The sequence below is a fragment of the Gallinula chloropus genome, assembly GCF_964237585.1.
Source record: "Gallinula chloropus genome assembly, chromosome: 2".
In the NCBI taxonomy this organism is placed as follows: domain Eukaryota; kingdom Metazoa; phylum Chordata; class Aves; order Gruiformes; family Rallidae; genus Gallinula; species Gallinula chloropus.
In genome coordinates, this window is record NC_140086.1 from 95,267,829 (window position 1) to 95,292,264 (window position 24,436).

The window sequence follows — 24,436 nt, forward strand, 5'->3', positions numbered from 1 at the left end:
GTGCTGCCTTGACATCCCTGGAAACCAAGCGCTTCCCACAGAGCAGAGCAGAGCCTCCCCTCTGTGCCTCGCTGGCATACTTTGGCCCCGACGTGAAGCGATCACTTCTAGGAATAAGATGGCAGTTTAGTTTCTGTTTGGGCTTGGACCTTCTGCTCACACCAGCCATAGGGGTAATCTCAGTGTCAGGGGAGATCCCTGAAGACCAGGACGTGGATGGAGACCTCAGGCAGCTTAAGAACATAGGTCATAAAACACCTAACAGTTCATAACAGTTATTACCAACAGGTCGTTATAGTTATTACATGAGAGGTGCCTAGGCCAGACCACCCCTCGACGAGGGCTTAGCTCTTTTACTTTCTGCCAGTCACAGCTGGATCAGTTTATGGGGCTAAGTGTGGCTGTGGTCCATCCTGCTGTGGTCACTGGTAGGTTACCCGGTCTTCCATCCAGATCAGTGACCTGTAACTGGCTGACAACTTACTCAAAAGACCAACTCAGTCTTGATTTAAGACTGCAGAGGATTCATCAGTTTTCTTAATCCCTTGAGGAATTGCTTTCCCTGTTTAAAAAATAGCAACAACCACAACAAAGCATCTTATTTCAGATCTACATCTAAGGACCTATTGTTATTTTAAAGCTATTGAAGCTATTGTTATTTAAAGAGGAACTTGATTGCTTCTTTTTATAAAAAATCAAGACAATGATAAGGTAAACATTTTTCTACCTAAATATCTCATTACCCTTACGATAAGGCATGACGAATACTAATTTTTTCAGCACCCCTACAAGCCATACCTAGCCACAGTGTGGTAAAATAAAGAAATCATCAGCTGCCTTTCCTTTGAATTCACTTGCAAAGGACCTCAGCTTTTTAGACCGTAAGATTTTTCTCTTTGAGTCACAGTGTAGTACTACATACTTGCTCAGTCTTCATGAATGCATTGCTCTAAATTTCACTAAATGTTAATTTGCATGAGATACTTGTGGCATTAAAGAGACAGCATTGCTCTCCCCTGTCTACCAGTCTAATTTCCTTCCATCTGGAAACAAGCACATATTTCTGGGGGACATCATCAACACCCCTCCTCTGACAGGAGATATGCTCATTTTGAAATGAATGCCCAAAAAATAAAGATGTTAGTCATGTTTTATGATGTTCATAGAAGGGGCACTTCAAGTTAAAGAATACGTGCCAAATACATTATTGTTCAGATCCTGTACATTTTTAACTTCCCTGAGGAAAGCACACCTTAATTAGCCAGCTGTAATCCAAATTATAGTTTCTCATTTGTCAAAGCTGTTAAAATACCTTAAATCAGCTGCGTATGTCTGAAATAATAATGAAAATAACTACATTAGCAAAAATTATCTGAATGCGAGAGGGCTATAAATAGATAGGAGGTGGATTGGACAGTCGGCAGATTCTGAGTTGGAATAAAAACATCTTACTTAAGCCAAAAACATGGCAACCAATATTTTCTGTTATAAAAATATTTGAGATGAATTTAGTTTTTATGAAAGCTGTCTGAAACCGAAATGAATAGCAGAAGTTCTCTGTTTATTTACAAGTCAGTGTTAATACCTGAAGCGTGCAGCCAGGCACCTTACAAGCAATGACAACAAATGTTTGATTGCGTTCAGAAACTCTTTTTGCCAGGGGATAGGAATATTCACGCTCCCTTTTACGTTCTGGCTCCCTCAGAGTAGCCTCCTCCTTGGTAGGGTTTGTCATTCCAGCAGGCTGTGTGACAGGTCTGTGAGGCGGGTTGCTGCTGTCCACTAGAGGCTGTAATGAGACCAACAATGTCATTGTATGACATATTAAAGACTTAGGCTGTAATGATCAGTAATTGTGAAAGTACATTTCACGCTACCTACATGGTAAATCACTGGATTTTCCTGAATGTTTTTTTGGTTTTAAATAATAAATCTAACTTCTTGTGCCTCTTATTCTCCTTTTTTTTTTTTTTTCTAGGTACTATTAACTGTATAAAACATGCAGTGTCAAGGATACAGTACAACTAGCTGATTGAAAGTCAGTTTCTTCTAGGCGGTGTGCATCTTGCATGTCAAGTTGATGAGCATCTTTTGATCAAGCCTGTATTCAGCTGGGAGTCACAGCGGTTTCAGCACATCACCAGCAGTAAATAAAAAAGCTCGAGTCGGGGCGGGTTCTTGTGTCCCACCCAGCACTGTGGTGTCGGAGCCCCCGTCCATACTGCAGCCACCTGACTACATCTGTCACATATCTCTGTTCCCTTTCCCTCCCCAGGGGCAGGAAGGTCTGTGATAGAAGAGTTTTGTTTTGTTTTGGAAGTATGCTGCTACTTTTGTGTACACAACCCCTTGCTATGCGCCCGCCTCAGAAGGGGCAAGCTGGTGGGGTTTAGAGTGGCTCTAAGCCGCTGTGAGAGTGCACTCAGGTCCTTGAGTGGGACCTGACAGCTTCGCTGCTGAGCTGCCTCTCACCGTTCCCACTGACTGATTTATCCCAGTGGTAGGTAAAATCACGTCTGCTTTTCACAGCAAATGACTTTCCTGGCTGAGTTAGTTCTGCACTTCTGGGTCAATAGGCTGCACTGTCCTAATAGGTACTAAGGGACCCCTGTCCCATCCGTTCAGCAAAGGTCACGATGTTCAGGTGCTGTTTCCCACCGACTCTGCCTTCACTGGCACTTCCATCACTTCTGATATTCTCCGTGGAGGGAATATATTGAGCCCCAAAATCAGCCCTCAGTGGGGGAGCTGCAGAGGCACAAGGACATCATGGGACGTGGTTGTATATCCCGTGTGTCAGGCAGCATCCACAGAGGCACGGTCCCCTCACCGCTCATCTTTTAATGCAACCAACATATATCAAGTCAAGACGGTGGTGAAGAATGGCTTGTGAACCCGATGTGGCTGGCGGCAGTGGTGGCACTTCCCAAAGCCATGGGTAAAGGCTGCCTGCTGGCTCAGGGAAACAGTATTGCTGTGAGTGACAGGACACTCACCTTTTAGGGGTCTCTTTTCAACTCTGAAGCAGAAACACGAACAAAGCTTTAAAGGCCTAGAGCCTGGAGCATGACAAAAAATTGTGGGTCCTGTGGCAAACACTGTAGCCACAGAGTGGAGGAATACACAAGCCTCTTACATGAGCCTGCTGCAGAAGGGAAAGTTGCCCAAAGCTTGCTTCAGCATGAATGTGGCTTCTCTTTCTCTGCGTGTGCCACACCTCTTGGCAAGGTGAACATTTGAGAAGGAAAGATTCCTTTCTCCTGAGGTAACACTCTCTACAGCTGGAATAAAAAAGGTGGCAGACAGGAGAATGCCGTGTACTCAGAGCTGAACCCTGACGACAGGGTTGCAGCTTCTCCTGGGGCTTTCACTTGGTGTTCAGTAATCTCAAGTCTCTCTCCCTTGGTTCCTTTTATTAAATCAATGAACCTTGCATTAGCTGGGTGAAGATAATTTTGCTGTCTCCTTTGCTGCTGTAGTCGTAGTGCCGAGCAGCACGTTCATTCAGACGTCTTGGCCTGTTGCTGCTTCTGTTCCCGGACCACTCCGAAAGCGGGAAATGATGCTGGATTTCATAGTGAACCTGAACTAAAGATGCAGAAAGTGCTGCAGTAAAAGACATCCTTCTGTTTCCAAAAGCTAGTCTAAATTATAGTATCAACCCTAAATCAAGAGCACTGAAGCTTACAACGTTATTATTACGTCCTTTAGCAATTACGGTGAACTGGTACAGTCATTTATAGAGGAGCTACTTTGCTGACATGCATGACGACAGCCTGAGTCCTAGGGTACTTTATTTTCTTGAGATTTAATGCTAACACAGAATGCTGGTATAGAATGGACACATAGGAGATAGAAACCTGGTACCTTAGAGCTTACTGTTGTGGCCAATCGGTACAAGCTGCAATAAGCAGCCTGGTCTGGATGGGCACACAAGGAGAGCACGTCTGAGGCCTGTGCCCTCACAGCGTCCAGTTCCACAGAACTGGTACACAACGGCCTTTGGTATTTATGCAGTATCTTTTTGAAAGGTCCTTGGGGTGTGGAGAGGCTTTCTCTGTGCTGTACCTCCCTTCCTGACGCCGAAGCAGAGAGTGAATGTCTCCTTACAGACCACTGTCAAGGTTGTATGCAAGCACAGCAGCCCCGCTGTCCCTTGGCTGTGTTCCTCCCATTCATTTCTTCCATGCTTTGTTTTGTTCCCCTAAGTTGTACCTGGCTCGGTAATTTGTTGTTTTGTCTTCTAAGACTTGAAGATCTGTCCAAGCCAGTCCAGAAAGAGGACATTTTCTCTGGTTTGCATCCCTGCTCGTTACTTGCCCGTGACTGCAGCTTATGGCACTGCAGAGACCCGTGTCAGGAGAAGTAAGAGAGTAACGAGCTGACGCTGGAAGCGCCGTAAGTTGCCTTAGTTGGGGGGGAGTTTGGGAGAGGCTCACAGCGGTCTGTGTACAGCTGGGAGAGATGTGAGGGGATCTTTGATGAAATGCGTGCTAAGGAATCCAGAGGGAGTTAGTACCCAAACATGCGTGGTTCAGCCCTGCCTGTCTTGTAGTTCAGTGACGGTATGAGTCAGAGCCTCTTTGGTCTGAATGAAGTGGAAGGTACTTTCTACAAAGCAACTCAAGCATATGCCAAGGATCCGGATAAATAAAACTAATTCAGAAAAAGGGAGTGGGTTGCAGGCTCTTGCTCTACATCGCTTCGCAGTTCTTCACAGCGAAATGCAATATGGCATCTTAAATAAAATCACCCTCTTCTGACTGTCACAGAGGCTGCTTCAGAGCATTCCCTGGCTTCCAGCACAGTTTTATTTCCTCCCTTAGAGAGACAGACCAGCCTTGACTGAGCAACTGATTTTCATGCATCCTTTAAACCAGCATTCCCTGTCATTTGTGAAGGACAGCACGCTTCGCTAGCTGTCTCTTCCTTCCCCTTTGAACAATATAGGTTTGGGGTTGGTCCCCCCCGCTCCAGCTCATCTCAATCCGCCTGCAAAGTGCTTTGAGATCCCCGCGACGCAGCCTTTCCCCCGGCGCGGGGACTTCGGCTGAACGGCGGCGTGCGCAGGGATTAATCCCGCCGTAAGAGAGCCAGCCTGGCCTTTGAAGTGTTACAGGGGGGGGGAAGGAGGAGGTAAGTGACTAGGCGAGCCCCCCCCCTTCCCCTCCCCCTCCCCGCCCGCACCCCGGGCCCGTCGCCGCCTGCCCCGGGCAGCGTGCGGCGGCTCCGCAAAGGGTTAAGGCCGCTTTGGCCCGGCGGTGCTGTGCGTATGCAATAATCTGTGTGGCTCTCTTGGCCGCCTGCCAGAGTGTTGCCTTGCCTCCTCCTCCTCCTCCTCCTCCCTTCTCTCTCCCCCCCCCCCCCCCCCGTCTTTTGCATGAAGTAGGATCCTTGAGCTGTTGCAGAGGCAGCCAACTGCTCCATATTTGGCTTCTATTACCCATTTACATGCTGGAGAGAGGAGAGGGAGCGAGCTCTGTACCGCAGACATCATTTCTACTACAGTGGTGGAGACATCCCGGACCTGTGTCACTGCAGGGGGACGGAAAAAAACCAAACAAACAAAAAAGCAGACCCAAGCCCCGTGATCAGCTAGGAAGACATTTGTGTGCGAGTCTCTCTCTGACCCCCCCCGCCAACCCCACCTCCACTGACACTTTACAGTAAGTGCCTTTTTCTTCCTCCTCTGCTTTTTGCCTCCCCCCCCCCTCCTCCTCCCCAACCCCGGCTTCTTCCCTTGTTTAGACTGCAAACCGTCGGCGATTTCCAGCTGGAAAAACACGGGGCGGCGGGGGGGGGGGGAGAGGGGAGCGCACTGCCCACCCCGCTGCGGGGCTACAGCCCGCCTCGCTGCGGCCGCCCCCGGCCCGCCACGGACCGCAGGCGCTGCTGCTGCCGCCGCGGGCCCGGGCCCTGCCCCGGGCAGGGAGTGGGGGGGGTGGCAGCGCGAAATGGCCGAGGGCGCCGGCGGAGGGAACGAGGCGGGGGTGCGGGGCATAGCGCGCCCCGCCGCGGGAGTAGGGAACCGGGGCCGGGCGATGGGGCCGGGGCGGCCCCACGGAGGGAGCCAGTCGTACTACCTTGCCTCACTCTCCCCCCCGCCCCCCCGTTCCCCCTCCCCGGCCCGGGCGGGGTGTGGGTGGCCGCGGGGCCGGTGGACATTTTGCAAGCCGCGGCTGCCCCCGGTGCGGCGGCCTCGGGCTCTGTGTGTGTGTGAGACTGCGCGTGTGTGCGGGGGGTGCGGTGTGTGTGCTGTGTGCCGTGCGTGTGGCGACACGGGGCGTGCGTGTGTGTGTGTGTGCGTGTGGCTGCGCGGTGCGGGGGGGCCGTGCGGTGCGCGTACGCCGGGCGGGCCCGGCGGGGCGCAGCGCGGGGCCGGGTGCCGGCAGGGCCGGTCGCCGCCGCACGGCGTATGTAGTACGGGGCTGGGCGGCTGCCGGAGGGTGAATGAAGCGAGGAGGAGGTGGCGGCGGCGGAGGAGGAGGCGGCGCTGGGGCTGGGATGTGCCCGGCAGCAGCCCCGCTCCGCTTCACTCAGGGCCCAGGCCGGCTGCAGACGCCACCCGGTACTGCCGGCCGGGGGAGCGGGGGCGGGAGGGGCAGCGCCGGCCGAGGGACGGGGCGGGAGGGCCCGGAGGAGGAGAAGGAGGGGGTGAGGTTTGGGGGGGGGGGAGTGGGGAGGAGGAACCGGGGGGCCGCCGCCCCCGCCCCGCTGCCTGCCCGCGGCCGCCGAGTCGGGCCGGCGGCGTCCCGAGGCGCCCGCGGGGAGTGGGGCCGGGGTTCCCCGCCGCCTCCCCGGGGCTCCGCTCGCCTCCAGCGGCGAGCGCTGCCCTCCCTGCCGCTCACCTACCCCCATCCCCCCCTCCCCCCTCCGCCTCGGGGTGTGCTTGGGTCGGGCCGGTGGCGGGGGCTGCGGGGCTTTGGGCTGCCGGGTTCTTCTTTTAATTTTTGCCTGAGGCGTCGTAATTTACCGGCAGAAAACAAAATAAATGACCCCTTGTATGTTTCGTGGGTGCCGAACCCGTCAGTGCAATTCCTGAGAATATTAAAGTCTAAATTAAAGCATGCTGGAAAACGCCAGCTCCTACTGCAATAGTAATAGCGATAATAATAAAATGACAGAATGGGGAGCGATTTACATGTTATTGAAGAGGAGGAATTACTGAAGAGTAATAATAGAAAAGAAAACAAGTCGGAAGCCCGTTATATAATGCACTGTGTAGATAACGAGAGCGACAGGCTATTTTTATTTTGTTTACCGTATGCTGTGTAATAGGGACTCCTCCGAGCAGCATCCCTTCCCCCGTGAGCCCGAACTCTAGATAGAATTGGGGAGAAGATTTTAAGCATTCCTCTTAACGCCCAGGCGAAGAAACCCGGGTTTGTAGAAACCTTCCTCCTTTACAAATGTTTTCTGTGTAGGGATCGGCAAGGGTGCAGGTAGATGACCTTTGCCGGGGACCTTTTCCCTTTCATATGGTAAAGAAATTCATATTTTGTAACGCAGGTTACACTTTAACCTTTAACGCTCATGGTTATGTATTTTATGCAGCAATGGTTACTTTGCGTGTCAGATGTGGTCAGGCGTAGTGAGTTACTCTGCTGACACACCGAGAAGTCAAGGACTTTTAATTTCAGTTTCAAACGTAGCCTTCCCCTGAAGGAAAATCCCGGCTTCACGTTAATCTATTTCTGTTCGGGGGATGGAGACGGTTGGGTTTTATGATACGGAGCAGGGGTTATGAATGAGGGAGAGGGAAATTGAGAATGGCCGGGGAAAATATTACGCCGTAGTTATTTTTTGCGATGCTGCGAGATAATAGTAAGTTGTAATTGCACCTTATTGCACCTAATTCGTTGGTAAAACCGACCTGGCGTTTTACAGGCAGCAGTTCGCTGGTTATTTATTTATTTATTTTTTTTTTGCAATTGTGTTTTTAATTTTTTAAGGGGTGGCAGTAATCTCCTCACTTTTTACATAAGGCAGAGGTCGATAGATTTTCCTCCGCGCTCGCCTGCCTGCCTGTCTCTCCCATCATGTAGCGACATGTCAGCGGTGTAGGCTTTCAGCGCGCTTACTCCAGCCCTGATCAGTCATGTAATTAGATCAGGCTGCCATGGTAACAGACGGTATTCACCGTCCAGTCAGGTGTGCGCTCGGCTGGCTGGCTGGCTGGCTGGCGACCCGCCGGGCTACCGATAGCCCTGCCTCTGCCGTGTCGGTGCCGTACGGCCACCGCCTCGGGCTTGCCGAAAATTGTAGGATGCCGGTGGTGGTTTCCTAATGGCTGAACTTCTCAGGAAGGGTCTTTGTTGCCTTGCTGGAGCGTCAGGCAGATGGGACGGTACGTGGCACGTTCAGCAGGTTGGCCAGATCCACGCTTCCCCTCGTGCTGCTTCTTAGCAAATTAACAAAGGTGTGGTGCTTGGTAAAAATGCTTTTGGCTTATAAAAGCTTGCATAAAAGTTTCTTTGGAGTTTTAACATTTTTTTTCTTTTTTTTTTTTGTGTGCTGGCTGGCAGCTTAACTGTTTGGTGGCTGTGACAGTGTCTGTGAGTTTGCAACAGTTCCCATCCCGGCGTTCGTATTGTAGGCCACGGGCTTGTTACTCTCCACTTACGTGCCGTACTTCACACCTTCCAGTAAAATTAAAACCGGTGATACCTGATACCACTGTTGTCACTCAGGTTTGTGAAGCCTTTTCATAGTTCTTAGCAAGGTCTAGGCCCCTTTGCGTGTTAGGTGAAAGGTGGCTTCATTTTCTCCTAATTAAAACCCCCTGAGCATGTACTATTAAAAACAATTTTCTCATCAGTAAATAACTCATTTCATGTTTTGTGCTGGGGTTGATTTTATTTTTTTTTTTTTTTTGCATTTGTGCTTGTCACAGTATTACAGCCATAGAGCAGGAGACTTTTTCTGCCACAAAGTTTGTAATACCTTGAAAAAATCTGCAGTCGGATTAGCTTTGAACTGCACGCTGCTCTTAAAAATGTGTTTAACCAAGGAACGTGTATTTGTCTTCATTCCCGGTGTTTGGACCCCACTCTCTTGAGCCAGTTTTTGCCACACGTAGGTATAATTTTTTTTTAAAGGCACCAAATTTGGCACTCTGTTCTAATGTCATAAATCTGGAGTGACTCCAGGGGACAGCATTGTGAGCCACTTACATGGGTGTATATCTAGAATAACTCCATTTATTGGACTTAATCCAGGCATGTAGTAGAGTAACAGAGCTCAGACAGTGATCTGCTACATATCGCCGTTATTTTCTCTGTATCTTTTTACAGCAAAAAGCACCGTGGGCTTAAATAGGATTTTTGCCTGATTAAGGAGCCGTGTTAACCACTTCTGCAGACACTTAACACCCCTATTCCAGTCACTAATCTTGCCTGCACTTACACTAATATTGAACTTGGCCCGGAGGAGTTCGTGTCTCAGTGATGAGAAATCACCGGCACCCACAGCTCCCCAGCGTTTGTAGTACCAGGCTGGAACATAATGCAATCCAGAAATATCTCAGTAAAATAGATATTTTAATCGCTGTGATGGTAAAGCATGGGAGCTGGAGGAGGTAACGAGAAATGCCTGTCGGTGGTTCAGCTCTCTCACGGCGCCAGGCAGCTTGGCGGTCTCGAGTTTGGTGTCATGAGTTTGCAGGTCTCAGCCCGCCTGCCGAGCAGAGGTGTTTCTCCTCGGAAGGGTGAGGGGACAGAGAGTTCGCGAGCAGCTTCCTGCACCCGAAAATGCAGCTTTTCAGTCCCTCGACTAACTCGCCCTTCTTGTTAGGAGGGAATATCCTCTGCTTGGCACGACTGCCTCCGTTTTGGGCCTCTGTGATGAGGAGGTGGCTGGAAATAGAAGAGCCTCTTAGGAGGAGGACGGCTGGACAGAGGAGAGTAATCAGGCACAGGACGACTCCTGTAGAGTGAGTCTTTGTATGCTCTGTGCTGCTTATGCATATTTTATTGTAAGACAAATTACCTGTGTGGCTAAGAGCATTAGAAAGTAATTATTTTCAAAAAGGCCATGTATACATAGTTAAAAGACTTTTTTTTGAAAATATGCAGTGCAACTTTTCTCCCTTGTCCTTGTGGCCTGATTGAACGTGTATGGAAAGGTTGAAGAAAGCTAGTCTTGTTTTAAAAGACGCTTACGAGAGACCTGGAATTTCACTTAACAAAAATTTTTATGTAATAGATCCAGTGGCCTAGTTTCCTGTTAATTAAGAAAATGGACACTTAAATGCAGTCACCTGAAAAGCAGCGAAGGATTTAAACATTGGAATTGAAACGTAGTTGTTTTAGTAACGTAGCTAGTAAAACAAAAATCAGGGCCTGATTTTGCCCCCGTGCTGAAGTCTAGCAGCACGTCTTAGTAGATGGCAGTCGGGATTGTCATTGTCATTGTTCATCGAGTGTGCTGCTTTTGTTGTGGTGTACTAATTGAAGGGGAAACGCAGTGAGGAGGTATGGCAGGCTCTGAAGGAAATGCCTGTCAGAACTGCATGGATGGTCTGAAGCACCGGCTGGCTGCAAGCGTACGTACTCCAGCGTGTGAGGCGGCTCACGCTGATGCCACTTGAGAGAAGTCAGGCTGTGTGACAGCCTCGGCTAAGCATGCGGCTTGTGAATGATTTGGCTGCTCTGGAGGGGCCGTGCAGGTACGGCGTGTACAACTCAGGGGCTGCAGATAACGGATTGGGCTGTAGGTCTCTTCTGAGACCACCACAACCGACTCGTGCTGCAACAAATAAAAATATAATCAGCACGGGGAGCAGAAGTACCGACAGGCTTGGCGCAGGTTAAGGTTTCAGCACAGAGAAGCGATGTGCTGTGTTCCAGTGACTTCAGTAGCCTGGGCTGTGCAAGCTGGAAACCCCTACTGCATCCTCTCATATTTTACTTTTATGCAAGACTCTTCAAGTGCGATGAATAAGCAAGTAGGGATTTGGACAAGGGCAATATATTTGGGGGTCTGGTTCAGTGGTTCTCTTTCTTCACATCGAGAAGCTGGAGATACTTACTTGTTTTGGCTGAGCTGGTAAATAGGACCAATGTTTTAAAATGTAAGAAACTTTGCAGACTCCTTACTTTTGCAAAAAGACCAAAACCGGATCGGTGACCGTAATTCTGTTTTGATCTGGTGGATGTGTTGACAATGTAATGCCCAATTTATTTATTTTTTGCTCAGAGCTGCAGTCTGAGGTGGTTGCACAATGCACGTGAATCTGTGCGTGTGCATTGGTCCCGGTCTGCAAAGTTACTTTAGTACGTGTCCCAGTGAGGGTTTTGCTGAATGAGGATTGATTAAAGAACCTATCTAGAGTTAAGTATGTGTGTAAATCCTTCCATAAATAGGAACGAGCAAGTATGCTCATAAACTGAAACAACAAAAATGCTTCTCAGTGAGGGAGAAATGGTCCCACTAAGTCCTTTTATTGTCCCAAGAGCGATAAAAATATTTGGTGAGATTCCAAGGGGGGGGGGGGGGGGAATTTTTTGCTTAATATGTGATGTCAGCAGAAATTCAATGCTGGCTCTTTGTAATTTTACTAAGCAAAAATACTGAAATAGAAAGAAAATCACATTGGTAGAATTTTGCTTTTTTTATAATATTTGGATATTTGTAGTAGTGTGCATGGATTCTAGTATGTTACCACTAAGGACAAAAATAGCACGCAGGGTAATGTCGTATTCCCAAAGCTGATTATTTTTCACCTAATACTAGTAGTTGCAGCGATGATGTTTTCTGGATGATGCCCCTCCTCAAATCAAATATGTTCTGTTGGCAGTGATGACAGTCATCTCAACTCGCTTACGATTCTTCACCTCATTAAGATCACATATAGGAAAAGAGCACTCGGTTTGAATAAATGGGCTCTGCTCTCTACTCCATGTGCTCTGTCTGCAGGATTAAATCTGTAGTTTATTTGTGCTTGAGTAGTAGCAAAAGCAGTCTCTGTCAGTTTTCACGGGGATGTCCTAGTGTGTTGTAAATTGACTCTTAACTGTGTTTTCGTTTCTTTCTATTTTGTTTTCCATCTCCTCAACACCTGGATCAACAGTCACATCGCAGGCCAAGCCAGATGGGCAAGCAATACAAGCTGTGAATTTATTCTTGACCCCCGTAGGACAGTGACCACCTTCATTTTTGTCTTCACCGTACCGATATGCACTGCCAATAAGGTGAGAATATGACGCTTTGTGTTTCCTCTAACAAGCGTACGCCGTCTGCTCTGGGCTTTGACCAGCGTGGACACCTTACCCGTGCCTGTGTGATTACCTACCCCGTGCTACGTTTGTACTTCCCTCGCCTGGCAGTAGAGGTCCTTGAGAAACCCTGATTAGAAAAATTCCATTAACTCCGGTGACTCAGTTCGGTGACTTACAGGACAGTGGGTTCCAGATGAGTGGCTCTGTGCTCACCTCGGGTCAGAGCGTACTCGGTTACCAAAAGACTGTACAGTATGAATGGGAAAGGTGATGGGCTTTGATTTTTGTGGTAAAATGCTGCACATAAAATCGTGTAAACCCCTCACGTGCTTTTATGGACGTCTTCAGTGGTTCTTGCTTGCAGCCTGCTTGACTTTCCCAGTGTGCAGAGTTCCTCCTGTGCACTAAACTTTATCCGGCATAACTACTGCCTGGGTGTCTTTTACTCTGGTTTGAGGAAGGTTTCCAATTCCTCTGATTTGTTTCTGCCTGAAATGCCGTAGCCAGACAGGATGTATTAGTGCACATGTATCATCAGTCTGCTCTCCCTCTCTTCTCTCTCTCTCCTTCCCATATGGTTGTAAAGAGAGTACCTTGAAAAAAAAAACCCAAACCCAACAAGGCTCAAGGCTCAATGATCATACTGCCAATAAAAAGAACATAAATTTTTGTTTTATTTCCTTAATCTGATTGTCATGAAGCCAGCCTGGTTTTTTGGACCTGTTACATGATTTTTTGAGTGCTTGGGATTGGCAATAATGCTAATGCTTAGGAAAAAAAAAAGATAAAGGGTCATAAGAAAATTGTGTCTTTAAATAAAAGAAAATAAAATGTAGTGGTTACTTGCAGAAAAGCAAGGGATTTTTTTTCCTGTTTACAAGCCAGAGAGCTTAATTGCTGTAGCCTCTATTTGTAAGGGGCTGATCAGAAAGTTTCCTTCGTGGAATAACTTTGTAACATATATATCATGTCACAGAAAAGTATTTGGCACATCATTTACTTTGTATTCTGGCTGTGAGGAAGGGTGCTGTGCTTTAAAGGGAGGTTGTCTAAGCAAGTAGTTACATGCAAAGACATGCCTTGTTAGGGTTTGCAAATGAGCTTGAGTGGTGGGGGTGGATTGTAACCACTCTCTCTCTTTAGAGCAGTAAGAATTTCTTGACAGTGAAACACCAAAGTGCCGATGACCTGATACATTTCATCTTTCCTTCTGGAAGAAAACTGAATTGGTAGCAGCTATTGACTTGTGAGATGGAATAGAAGGAAGGATTTTGTTGTGACGTTAACATTTCCACAAAGCAGTTCATTTTTCTCAGGACTAGCTTAGGTTGTATGAAACTGTATTTATTTGCAGAAGTGATTACTAGTATCTCTTAATTAGAAGAATTGTTTATAGTGTGTTGGTCACATCCTATGAATAGTTATATTGTGGTATACACAAGGTATTGCTAAGTCACCTCAAATATTTTAGCATCTGGTGTTTCCAGCAACTGCATGAGAAAGACTATATGAGCTGCTAAACACACGCTTTTGGATAAAAAAGTATAGCCCAGTTAAGTCTGGTGCAGAGGCATGGAAGCACATTTTTTCTCTGTGCTGGTGCAGCTTCATGTATAGTTACGTATTTGAAGACCTTAGATCAGATTTGTTTTGGCTTCTTTTCTTGTTGGACATTTTAGTCATTGAATTTGGGATCCCTCTGTTGATCTCATTAGTTCTCATTTTCTCTAGGGAACAGTCAAAGTCGTGCCCACTCTCTGGCTCAGTAAGGAAAATAAAAGCTGTTGGGGCAGGGACTGCCTTGCTTACAAACGTTCTCCCTGTCACTGGGTGTAGCAGGCGGGAGCTCCCAGTAGTAACACGTGAAAGAAATGTGACCTGGCGCCATGCAGCGAGCAGCCACAGACAGGTGTTGCAGCTTGAGACCGAGCGGCGCGTGCTGTGGCCCATCATCCTTCTGGCTTTCGCATTTGTTTGGGGGTGAAGGCGGCAGCAGCCCTGTTCTGTTTGAGGCAGGCCTGGGTTGTTACCGTGCAATCTGTCAGAGGGATCGAACACGGGGCGCCATTGAATGCATCCAGAATCAGATCTCAGAAACCTTACTTGAGGCCTAATGGTCTCACATGTGCCTTTGTGGCTTTTACTCACACGAGGAGTCCACGTGGCTTCAGGGAGTGACATCGCCCTGTGTGCGAGCTCCCGGCATGCTTACCCTTCCCATCCAAGCACTGTTCTTGCAGATCCTGCTAAGCATTTTGCCTTGATAAGGACGTGGGGATTAGTAAAAATAAATCAATAAATAGAGAGATAATGCCTTTTTTTTTCTTTTTTTCTTTTTTCTTTGTTATCATGCCTTTAGCTAGTTTTAGCCTGCTGTAAATAACATAGACTTATTGTTAGTTGTTCAGAGCGTGCGCTGCCTCCTTCCGCCTAGGCAAATGACTCAATGCTTTCCTTTAAGCAATTGTGTTGAGAGGACTTTGCGTGAGACACTGGACATCTTAACAACTGAAGACTTCTTTTTAATCTTTTTCCGCTGCCGAGTCACTTGCTATCTGTTAATCATATTGTAGTATCGGGTTGAATTTACAGCCACAGCCCATTTGTAAGAACTTTTTTTTCCTTTAACTTTCCATAAGTATGTCTGTACACTTACCTAATGCAGCTTATTTTTTATGCAAGACATAATTTCTGTTTTATGCAGGCTTTTGGTGACTGGTCTCTGTAAATGGGCAGGAATCTGCTCTTTTAAAATAATTTTCAGCAAGCGCAAGAGCTAATCTGCCTCTCTATTAGTGCGTCCAGCATTGGCCTTTTGATTGCCATATTGGTGTCCTTTCATCACAGCTGGTTTTATTTCATCCCCCTCATATTGTTCATGAAGGCCTGCAATGGCTGCAGGGCTAAAAGAAGGTAAGCAACGGAGATTTTGAACGTGTGAAGAGCAGATGTGGAATGGAGTTGTGATCTAGGTATGATTGGATAGTAATTAGAAAGAACTTTAACTTAAAGCGTTTGTTTTGCTTATAAGGGACTAACTATAAGGTCAACTAAATGAAGCAGCCCAGTGTTCAGACTGGAGGCTTTGTGGTCCCCTCAGCCCTACCCCACGCCTTCAGCCCTGACTTATCACGTTTTTTCTCTCTTGTTCCTTTGGTTGATACCGAGTGAAGGTCAGATGTCGGACTGATCGAAAGTTTTGTAACAGGGTCTAAAAGTGTAAATGGAGTTGGGTGTAGTGATCTATGTGAGATAAAAACACAAGGCTCACAGTCATAACGAGATGTAAGCCAAGGCCTGAGGTTTGATTCGGCTTCTGTTTTGAAGCAGCGTATCTGCAGATCGAGCAAGAGCCTTGCTGTCCCACGTGCTGTAACCTGTTAGCATTACTTTAAAGTGTGGGCTTTTGGATGTTAGAGTCAAGTTTTAGGGCAGTGGAGAACTTGTACGTGCTGAGAGACAAAGTGGTGAGATGACTAGATGTGACGTGCAGCTCTGTGTGTGTGCACCTTGGCATCTGCACGTGCCCTCCTCGTGCCCTCACTCTGGGCTGTGTGCATTGGGCAGGGCTGTGCCCGTGAGTTTTGCTGAGCCTCAGGGCCAGCCCTTGATACCAGGGATGTAGGTATGGTTGAAAGTTAGCCCAGGTGGCAGTGTCTGCATTTGAGTGTGTGGTGAAATACTGCGATGGAGACAAACCCCGCATTTGTTAATTCCTTCTTTATTTTCTGATCCCTTATTTAGCAGTGATCAACCCGTTTTGGGACCAGTTGAAAACCTGACTTAAGGATGTATCAAGTCACTCTTCAGTCTATAAAAAGTAAAAATGTTGAAGTGTTTCTCACTCAGAGTGTGGTTGTGAGTGTTACCACATTTTTGTTTGTCAGGTACCCACGCGTGAAGGCCTTCGTAATTTTATAAATTCAACGTTCTTTGAGGCCAGCTACTTGAAAGGCAGTCAGGATTTAATAGAGAAGGATAATTACAAAAAGCAGGCTTAATCCTCCTTTGCTGTGCTTAGAAATTTTGTGCTAGTGAGTATTTTCTCGTTGGTGTGGTTCCTTTTCAGTGCCACATGTAGTAGCTGAGTAGGGAGTGATTTTTCAAATTAACGTGATAGTAAATGCATTTCTTCTCATCCTCAGCCTCTGAGCACATCCCCTCCCTGGTACTGTGCCGTATGCATAGCTTCCCTCAGGTAGCCTGGCAGCAAGTAGACCCAGAATGGTTTGAAAATTCAGTTTATGCGAGAGGGGAAAAAAAAATAAAGAATCCTAGTGGATCGTTTGACTACAAGTTCCAAGTTTATTCTCCATGTACCACCAGTGGTTAAAACCCCATAGCACTGATCATATGTAATGCATTTTTATTTACAGATTAGTAGGCTCTACTCTGACATATGACTAGCAGTGAAGCCCCTCCCTTCAACAGTTGTATGTCATCTGCTTCAGAGAACTAATTACTTGGCAATTCCCATTTGATAATTCCCTCTTTATTTTCTGATGAGTTACTTAACAGTGATGAGCTTGTTGAGCAGAATACCATGCTTAATCTGTGCTTCAGAAACTACAGTGCAGGCCTGGGGATATCACTGTTTTCTAAATGTTGTTTGGCTTTGCCATAGGAACATTGAAACCACGCTAAGACTTGTTAACAGTTTGCAGTTAACGGTAAGCTTGATGTGAGTGATGTGTGGAATTTGCCAAAAAATAAAATACGGGTTTAGATTACTGTTGCACTGCAAACAGGATGTTAAACATCATTTCTCCAAAAATCAAAACAAAACCTATCACAATTTAGACTTTAGGAAGTAGAAGCTTGTGTCAGAGTTATCTTCTGTGTATCATTTTTCCCCTCCACTGAAGTAATCTATTTTAAAGGGAATTTTATTCTTTAAAAAGAGATCACTATTTTGTTGTGATGTATATTTGACAGTTCAGCTAATACTGGTGATGTTTCTGGTGTTTTAATATGAGATGCTTAAATTATCGCTGTGTTTTCTCTGCTGCTACCTGCCTGTCCTTATTCTTCCCCCAATCCCTTTTCACATTCTTTTACTCTAGTGGCCACAGCAACCCTTGTTTCTGGCTGGGGAATGCATTACAAGTCTCACTGCTAATTACAACATCCCAGTGTTCCTAGAGGGTACCTGAGTTCAGCGGCGCTTAGCTACAGCGCCAGGCGAGGGGATTTATGGGGCGAAGTGACATCAGCCTGCTCATGGCAGTCTTGGTAAGGTCAGAACAAGTCTTTCTTGCAGATCAAGGATCAGATGGTTCCTGAAATTCAACCGTGTGAAACTGTTCTATTGGATCTGGTTGCAGTTGTGTTACTGACTTCAGAAGAGGAAGGTTTGTGGATCAGCTACGGTCACTTCGACTAGTTGGCGGCGTTGTCCCACAGATACCGATACCTGAACAATTGCATTTTAGCTGATCCGGTGCTGTAAGCCAAGAATTGGGCTATTTTTAATTTTACTTGAATAAGATGTGGAGTATTTTGTGTATTAGCTCACATGACGTTGCATCATCAGGCTTGCTGATTTATGAGATACTTACAATGATATCTCTTGGCCAGTACTGGAAGCTGTGTCACAAGCTTGTTTTATCAATGGGAAAAAAATGCATTTCTACATAGTTACATGTGTTTTTTTGTGAAATTAATTACAGGAACAGTAATTTTACGAAACGTACAATTCAGAACAGATTAATCTACTTAAATTGTGTTCATGAAGTACACCAGCTATAAAATCTTTTGAGAGGAATATTAATCAAGTTGATCAAAGGTGGCTTGAAGTACAGAATTCAAATACGATACAATTGCTTTCTATCTGTATGTTTGTTGGATTATTTTTATAATTTTCATAGAAAAATAAGTTCCATTTTGCTTTTTGGATACTTTTTTTTTTCTACAGAATGTATCATGTTTTAAAAACAAAGATGCAAGAGGGTGAGATAGAAAAGAAAATAGGGCATCTTATAAAATGCAATAAAACAAGCAATTAAAACCCAGCAGAAGGTCATTAAAGCTTTTTTAAAATTTTTTTCTTAATTATTTTTTTCCCTATTTACATTTTTTTAATGACTTAGAGTATCTCAGGTAGTGCTGTATAGGCACTGCCAAAACCAGAAGTCCTCCAGAAGAATCAGTCAATAAAAGTATGACCATGAGCAGGAAGCTCCACCTGTGATCTGAAAGGTTTTCTTGCACACCCTGGAGCTGTGCCTGGACAGGTCCTTCTACAGACCATTAGAGCTGTTGTGGAGGGACCTGCATCCTGAGCCCTGGTGTCAGATTCATTTTGCAGAGTCAGCCAAAGAGCTGTTAGATGGTGATTTGAGCTGGTCTTCAACCACCTGCTTGGGGGCGAAAGGTTGCAGTGGTGGTCATCCAGCTGTGAATTGTCCAAACCTCCCCCAGTTCACCACCTTCTTTGGGCTTTGCTGCATTTCCCCAGAGACTGACACTCGTCTTGGGCAGCAGTGCCTATGGTTTCAGAAGAGATTGCACCTAAGGGCTACAGATCTGTGCCAGGGTATTTTCTTGGCTTGCTTGCCATTAAGATGGAGCTTTTGAGTGAAATGTTTGGCCCCAGGCCCACCGATACTGATGTTTTCTGTCAATAGTTATGCAAGGAAATGACTACCATATGAATGTCGTGAACATGATCTTTCAGCCAATATGAGTTCCTAATTGCATACTAATATCTTAAGGTTTGAACATGTGGTTTTAAACAAACAAAACCCAACTTACTAATACAGAGTGGAGGTTTGTCTGCAGATAACTGATGTTTTTTTCCCTAGCACCTAAATGAAACAGTGCCCTCCTATCTTCTTTATTACAAATGAGAAAACTAATACATCCTAGATTTTGATTTGTTTCCTATGGATTCATTCTCCCTTTTACCCCACCAGCTGTGCTGGCCTCTGTTAGCATGACTCCTCCATGAGCAGCACTTGCTGATGGAATAGCCAAAGACAAACTGGTGGATCTGGGCAAACGCTTTGCTTTTGCATTTCCTAGTCTGCAGAACTGAGAAGCTGCTTTACCTCGCTGCTTAGGTCTCGTCTGTGAGTTTCAGATTTCCTATTTGTCAGTCTTGCTAAATTTTCTTGGATCTCTGCTGTGATCTGGCCTGGTATTTTTGTTGTTGATGACACAGTCTTGGAAATCACTTCTGATTTCCTTTGTGAACTTGACAGTTGATTACTTAAATTGTGGGGAGATAAGTAACATGGCAGTGCTGTCTCTGTAACGTTTTTTGAGGTCTGCATTCTGTTTTACAGGGAAAGAGGATGATGGTGGATCTTATGGATGAATAAACTGTAGTTTAAAATTGCACCATGTACTTGTTTGGGTAGTGCTCGAGTATATGATATATTGACTTAAAGTGTATGTGATGCTGCAATACCGGAAGGACCTAAGAAGGACTGGAAAAAAAAATCTGTATTTGTTACATTTTTGCACAAGCTAGCAGAATAACTCGGCCTTGGTGCCTGGTCCTCAGCTATGAGAATGATATAAACCAGCACAGGTGCGTCCTACAGGTTATTAGTCAACCCCAGTTTATTTTGACTGCAGCTCAGGGGCGATGCAGTGTGTAGCAAGCGAGTTAAATACGTCAGTCCTGAGTGGAAGTGCAACGTTTGCCACATGATACTACTGCCCAGATACTGTTATCTGCTAGAGTACAGCCAGGAAGGGCCCTAAGGAACATTGAGGTGGGTAGAAGGTTTATAGTAAGCATCTGAAGTACATTAAACAGCAGCAGTCAAGTACGCCCCGGTTACCTAAGGAGTCAAACTTGTTGAATGTCACGTTGGCTGTGTGGAATGGAAGAAATGCAAACTAAGACACGCTTCTGCTACGTGTGCAGCTCTGCTATGAAGTGCCTTCATCTGAGCTGTCAGCTGGCTGGCTGCAGTGTTTGGTGCTGTTTATACAGCTCAGCCAGAGTGTCTCTATGAAACCAGTAGCGCTGCACAGCCTGTGCTGCAGCGACCAGGTTTTTATGCTCCTGATCTTGTTTCACGTGAACGGTGCGTGCGTCGCAGTGAGGCGCCCAGCCAGAGGCAGTGGTGGAATGAGGGGTATGGTTCCCACCTCCCTGACGTACGCTGGATGGTGTAGATGGAGCCATGTGGGTGTAAATATGGTGTGACAGAGCACAGGGTCTGGCCTAGGGTCTCTGGGGGATGTTGGGGCCCTCTGGGATTGGAGCTGTTGCTGATCAGAGGCTGCCTGGTTGGTGCCACAGCAGTTGAGCTTTGACTCCAAGTGAGAAGGGAATGAAAACTGTTCCTTAAAGCGTCATTGGTCTTCTTCCCATGCTTCAGGTGGATGTGTTGGTGAATTAGACTAATCCATGCAGTATTTTACTCTTTCATCCTTCTGTCCTGTTCTAACCTTTTCTGAACTTTAATCTTTTACTGCTGGCCAATTAGTTTTTCTCCTCACCCCCTTCTCTACCGAGATTCTCCCATGCTCAGCAGTTCTTGCTGCTGTGTATCTGACCTACTTGTACGGCTCCCTCGCCGGGTTTGTTACCTGCGTGATCCTTTGTGTGTTGGCCTTTTCTTCAGCTTGATTTTCATGTGTGTGTGTGTTTCTGTGTGTCAAAAATTTCTGCTCAGAGGGTTTCAATACCTCAGTAATTTTCTGCAGAACTGCAAATTTGAATGTTGTTTCATCTACCTCTCTTCCTTCCTCGTTAGTCATAGCTGGATTCTGAGCTTTGCAACCCTGATGATCTGCCTGGACAAGCCTTTCACTCCATACAGCTTTCCTCTTCTCCTCATGGGGAAGAAGAACCCCGTTATTTCTTCTCTGCAGCTTCACTGTGGGTGCCCGTTTCCCTGGCCGAACATCGGATTTTTTCAGTCCCGCGTGCCTCTGCCAGTCATCCTTGGCTTCCAGCTGCAGCATCTCTTCAGCAGGCATCTTGCTTTTCAGGCTTGTCAGCTGTTCTTTAACAAACCAGTTGCATATGTTTGTATAATACTACATGCTGGCAGTATTAAAAGAAAAAATTTAAAACTGCAGTTGTTTTTTGTGTAGCTGAGCATGAGCTGGGAGCCCACCCCCTTCGGGTCATTTGTTCCGAAGATAATGGGGTCACTGTTAACTTTATTATCATATCATGTGGCCTGCCGATCAAAGGATTCTTTTACAGTGTTAATAGCAGCACTTCAAATCGTTAAGGTTAGTAAGCTTCAAAAATGTAGTGTGGTTTTCACGTGTTGCACTGGTGGGACAAAAGGAACAGCTTGGGCAGTTTTCCTTGGGTTTCCAGCTGTTTTCATACAGTGACTCTGCTCCAGTGGCAAAGTTCTCTAGTAGCAGGTTGCAAAACTTGCAAGATAAAATGTAAACTAAACCGAAACAGACTGTTTGAAAAGCACTTCATTCAGAAAAAGAAACGAAATTGAACACGGTATGTATTTTGAGTGAGGTTCTTCAGTGAGGGAAGAATTCCTGGACTGCTGTGGAGAAGTACAAGAATGAAGCACCATACCACTGGGTGAGTGAGGCTCATAGAAGGTATGAGGTGAAAAAATGAGAATGGCTTTTTTTTTGTGTCTGTGTGTATCGCTGTGTTTTTGCCAAGAGCTGACTATTGGAATGATCAATGTGGTCATAGTAGATTTAAAAAAAAAAAAAAGACCACAATTTAATAAGTTAGGCTCTTGGCTGAAAGGAGAACTGTCAAAAAGACTGCTTTTACCTGAAAATTTATACCCCTTCTTCTTATAGATAACACCAAGAAAGATACAAGCTAAAGGATATTAGTGGAAAACACGTTTTCCAGATGGATTTACTCAATGTATTTAACAATAGCTTGAGTATAGTTAGTTTCACTTTTCCTCTCTGTAGGCAGTTTCCCAAGGTGAGAGAAGCATCTGAAAGAAACCAATCACATGCTTATAAGAGTATAAGAATTGGTGCAGGGAGCTTGGAGGTATGAATTACTACTTTTTAAATCCTCCATTAGAAACAAGACTAGGCTCCATATTGATGGAGTCCTTTTAAAGGCAGTGCCCTTTTAATCAGCAAACAGGTCCTCTGTGCATCAAATAATTAAAAATAGAGCAAAGTTTCTGAACAAGGCGTCTGGCAGAAGCGTCTGTACTTCCATCTGTGCATGATTAGCAGAATGTTTCATGATATTTAAATAGCACAAGCTTTGCTCTCTTTTTTATTATTTGTTGTGCTGAAGACCTGTTTGCTTGTTAAGTGGTCTTTTTTGAATAGTTACTGGCAAGGAATCAGGAAAGTGTATGAAGACATCTTGTACACACTGCAAATGCCAAATTGTCCCTTTTTTTCAGAGAGACACTGCCCTTACTATTTTTTTTTATATTTTATTTTTGATGGGAGTTTTACAATATCCTTCCCTTGTTGTTTAAAAATCGCTGACGGACCAGTTCATTTCAGATGGAGCTGGGCACGTATTGCGTGTGCTCGCTGCTCACAGGCTGCAGCTTCACCAATACCACCCTTATTTCTGTAACTCTGGAGCTCAGAGGCGCGTTACAGCGCCGAGTACGTGTGGTGGGTCAGATCTGCAGCTTCTGCTGGCTGCGCATGGGAGCCGCGCGCCTGATCTGCTGTGTGCGCTGCTCTGAAGCCTTGCCCTTTCAGAAGGGATGTAATCATCCCCGGCAGCAGCTTTCCAAGTGGTTTTGAGGCCTTAAAACTGGGACTCCTCCTTGCTGGCAGTCACTCAGCACTGGATTGTGCGCTCTTCCTCTCTGGCTAGCAACACGGCGCGTCGCAGTTGTAGCCACTGATTTCCCTTCTTCGTAGTGAAGGTTTTGTGTGTGTTTTTTAGAGAGGCCTGAAGCAGTAGGTACGCAGTGGAAAGAAGCTGACGTCAGGGTGCTAAGTGTGTTGCAGGTTGAGGGTGGTTTTGTTATGTCCAGTTGCCTGGTTCAGAGCCGGCAGGGAGCTGGGATGCTCCGACAGGGTCGGAGAACCTTTGTGGGGAGCTGGTACGCATTCTCTGGATAGTTTGTGTTCTTGGATGGGCATGGAAAATGAAGAGCTTTTGTGGCACGTGTAAGTGGGATTTACTCAGTAGCTGGGCTTCTTGTTGTTTGTCGGGTGCTTTTTTTCACTTGTGTTTGAGAGAAGCTGTGGTGTGTGATGTGTGAATACTGACCTGGGTCATGTCTTCGCTCCGGTTCAGGATTTCAAAAGAAATTGTGGTTAATACTGAGAACAAAGCTGTTCACCTGTCAACATAAGTGTATAAACTGCGTGCGTTTGTACCCCAGGCAAAACACTGAGAAGCCTCTGCCATAGAGAAAGAGCCTGCTATGAGCCTCCACGTAGGGTTCACCTCGCTTGGCTAGTGCTGTGTTACTGGTGAAATTCAGGGGCATGGTGGTGGGGAGCGGTAGTAGAACCATTTTGGAAATCCTTGTCCATTGTGTGGCTTGGCTTCCAGGTGCCCAGGGAGGGCTGAAGATAAATGAGCAGATGCAGAGGACTCCTTCAGGGGCAAGAGAAGAAATGGTCACATTTTACTGTAAAAGTTTGGGGCAACATGTTCACCCTGTTCCTTCTGCCAGACCTCTCAACTAGGCCGTGAAGCAGTTTGACTTGCACTTTACGTCACTGCTGAAAACTGTGAATACTGGCCCCCTTAACAGCTGATTTCCACAGAAAGGAGGAGAATACTTCTAGAGCTGATTCTTGATCAAGCAGTTTGCTGGGCCTAATGCTGGCATCTCTCCAGCAGCAGGAAGGAGAAGGAAGTCTTGGGCTCGTTTTAGAAAGATGTATAAAGTTGGTACATTGGATGAACTAAGCCAAGTTTTGTATTTTGCTCCTAGTACTTGTTCCCAGAATATACTGTAGTGGGTTTTTTTGAACAGCTTCAGCTTATGTTGTGAATGTGAATTAATTAACATTAGTATGAATTGCATATTGTGAAACGAAATTTGTTTTTTTTCCTGTGTCTTCTGTCGTGCTCAAGGTACTTCAAGCACTTCAGAATAATCAGTTCAGCTATCGTAGAGTGGCAGCTCTGTAGACAAACGTCGCCGTCCTTCTGGGTGCAACAGGAGATCAAATTCAAGGACAGTTTCGCTGATTGGAGTGGGAAGGGTACTGGTTGTGATGCTAGCATTACTCCTGCTATTTTTTTAAAAAAAGCATTTGTGACAGGCTCCTTATTTTGGCAGGCTAGATTTAGCTGTTTATTACTTTATTTA

The 24,436-nt window shown here is 46.0% G+C and overlaps 1 long non-coding RNA gene across 1 annotated transcript in view; it reads left to right on the forward strand.

Annotated features, from left to right (window-relative positions):
- Positions 1–5,475: 5,475 nt before the first annotated feature.
- The window catches only part of LOC311188648, a 64,975-nt gene continuing 46,014 nt past the window's right edge, over positions 5,476–24,436 (forward strand). Inside the window, exons 1-2 of the long non-coding RNA XR_014617126.1 lie at positions 5,476–5,666; positions 12,071–12,191. This is a non-coding gene — a long non-coding RNA (uncharacterized lncRNA). The remainder of the gene's footprint in view (positions 5,667–12,070; positions 12,192–24,436) is intronic.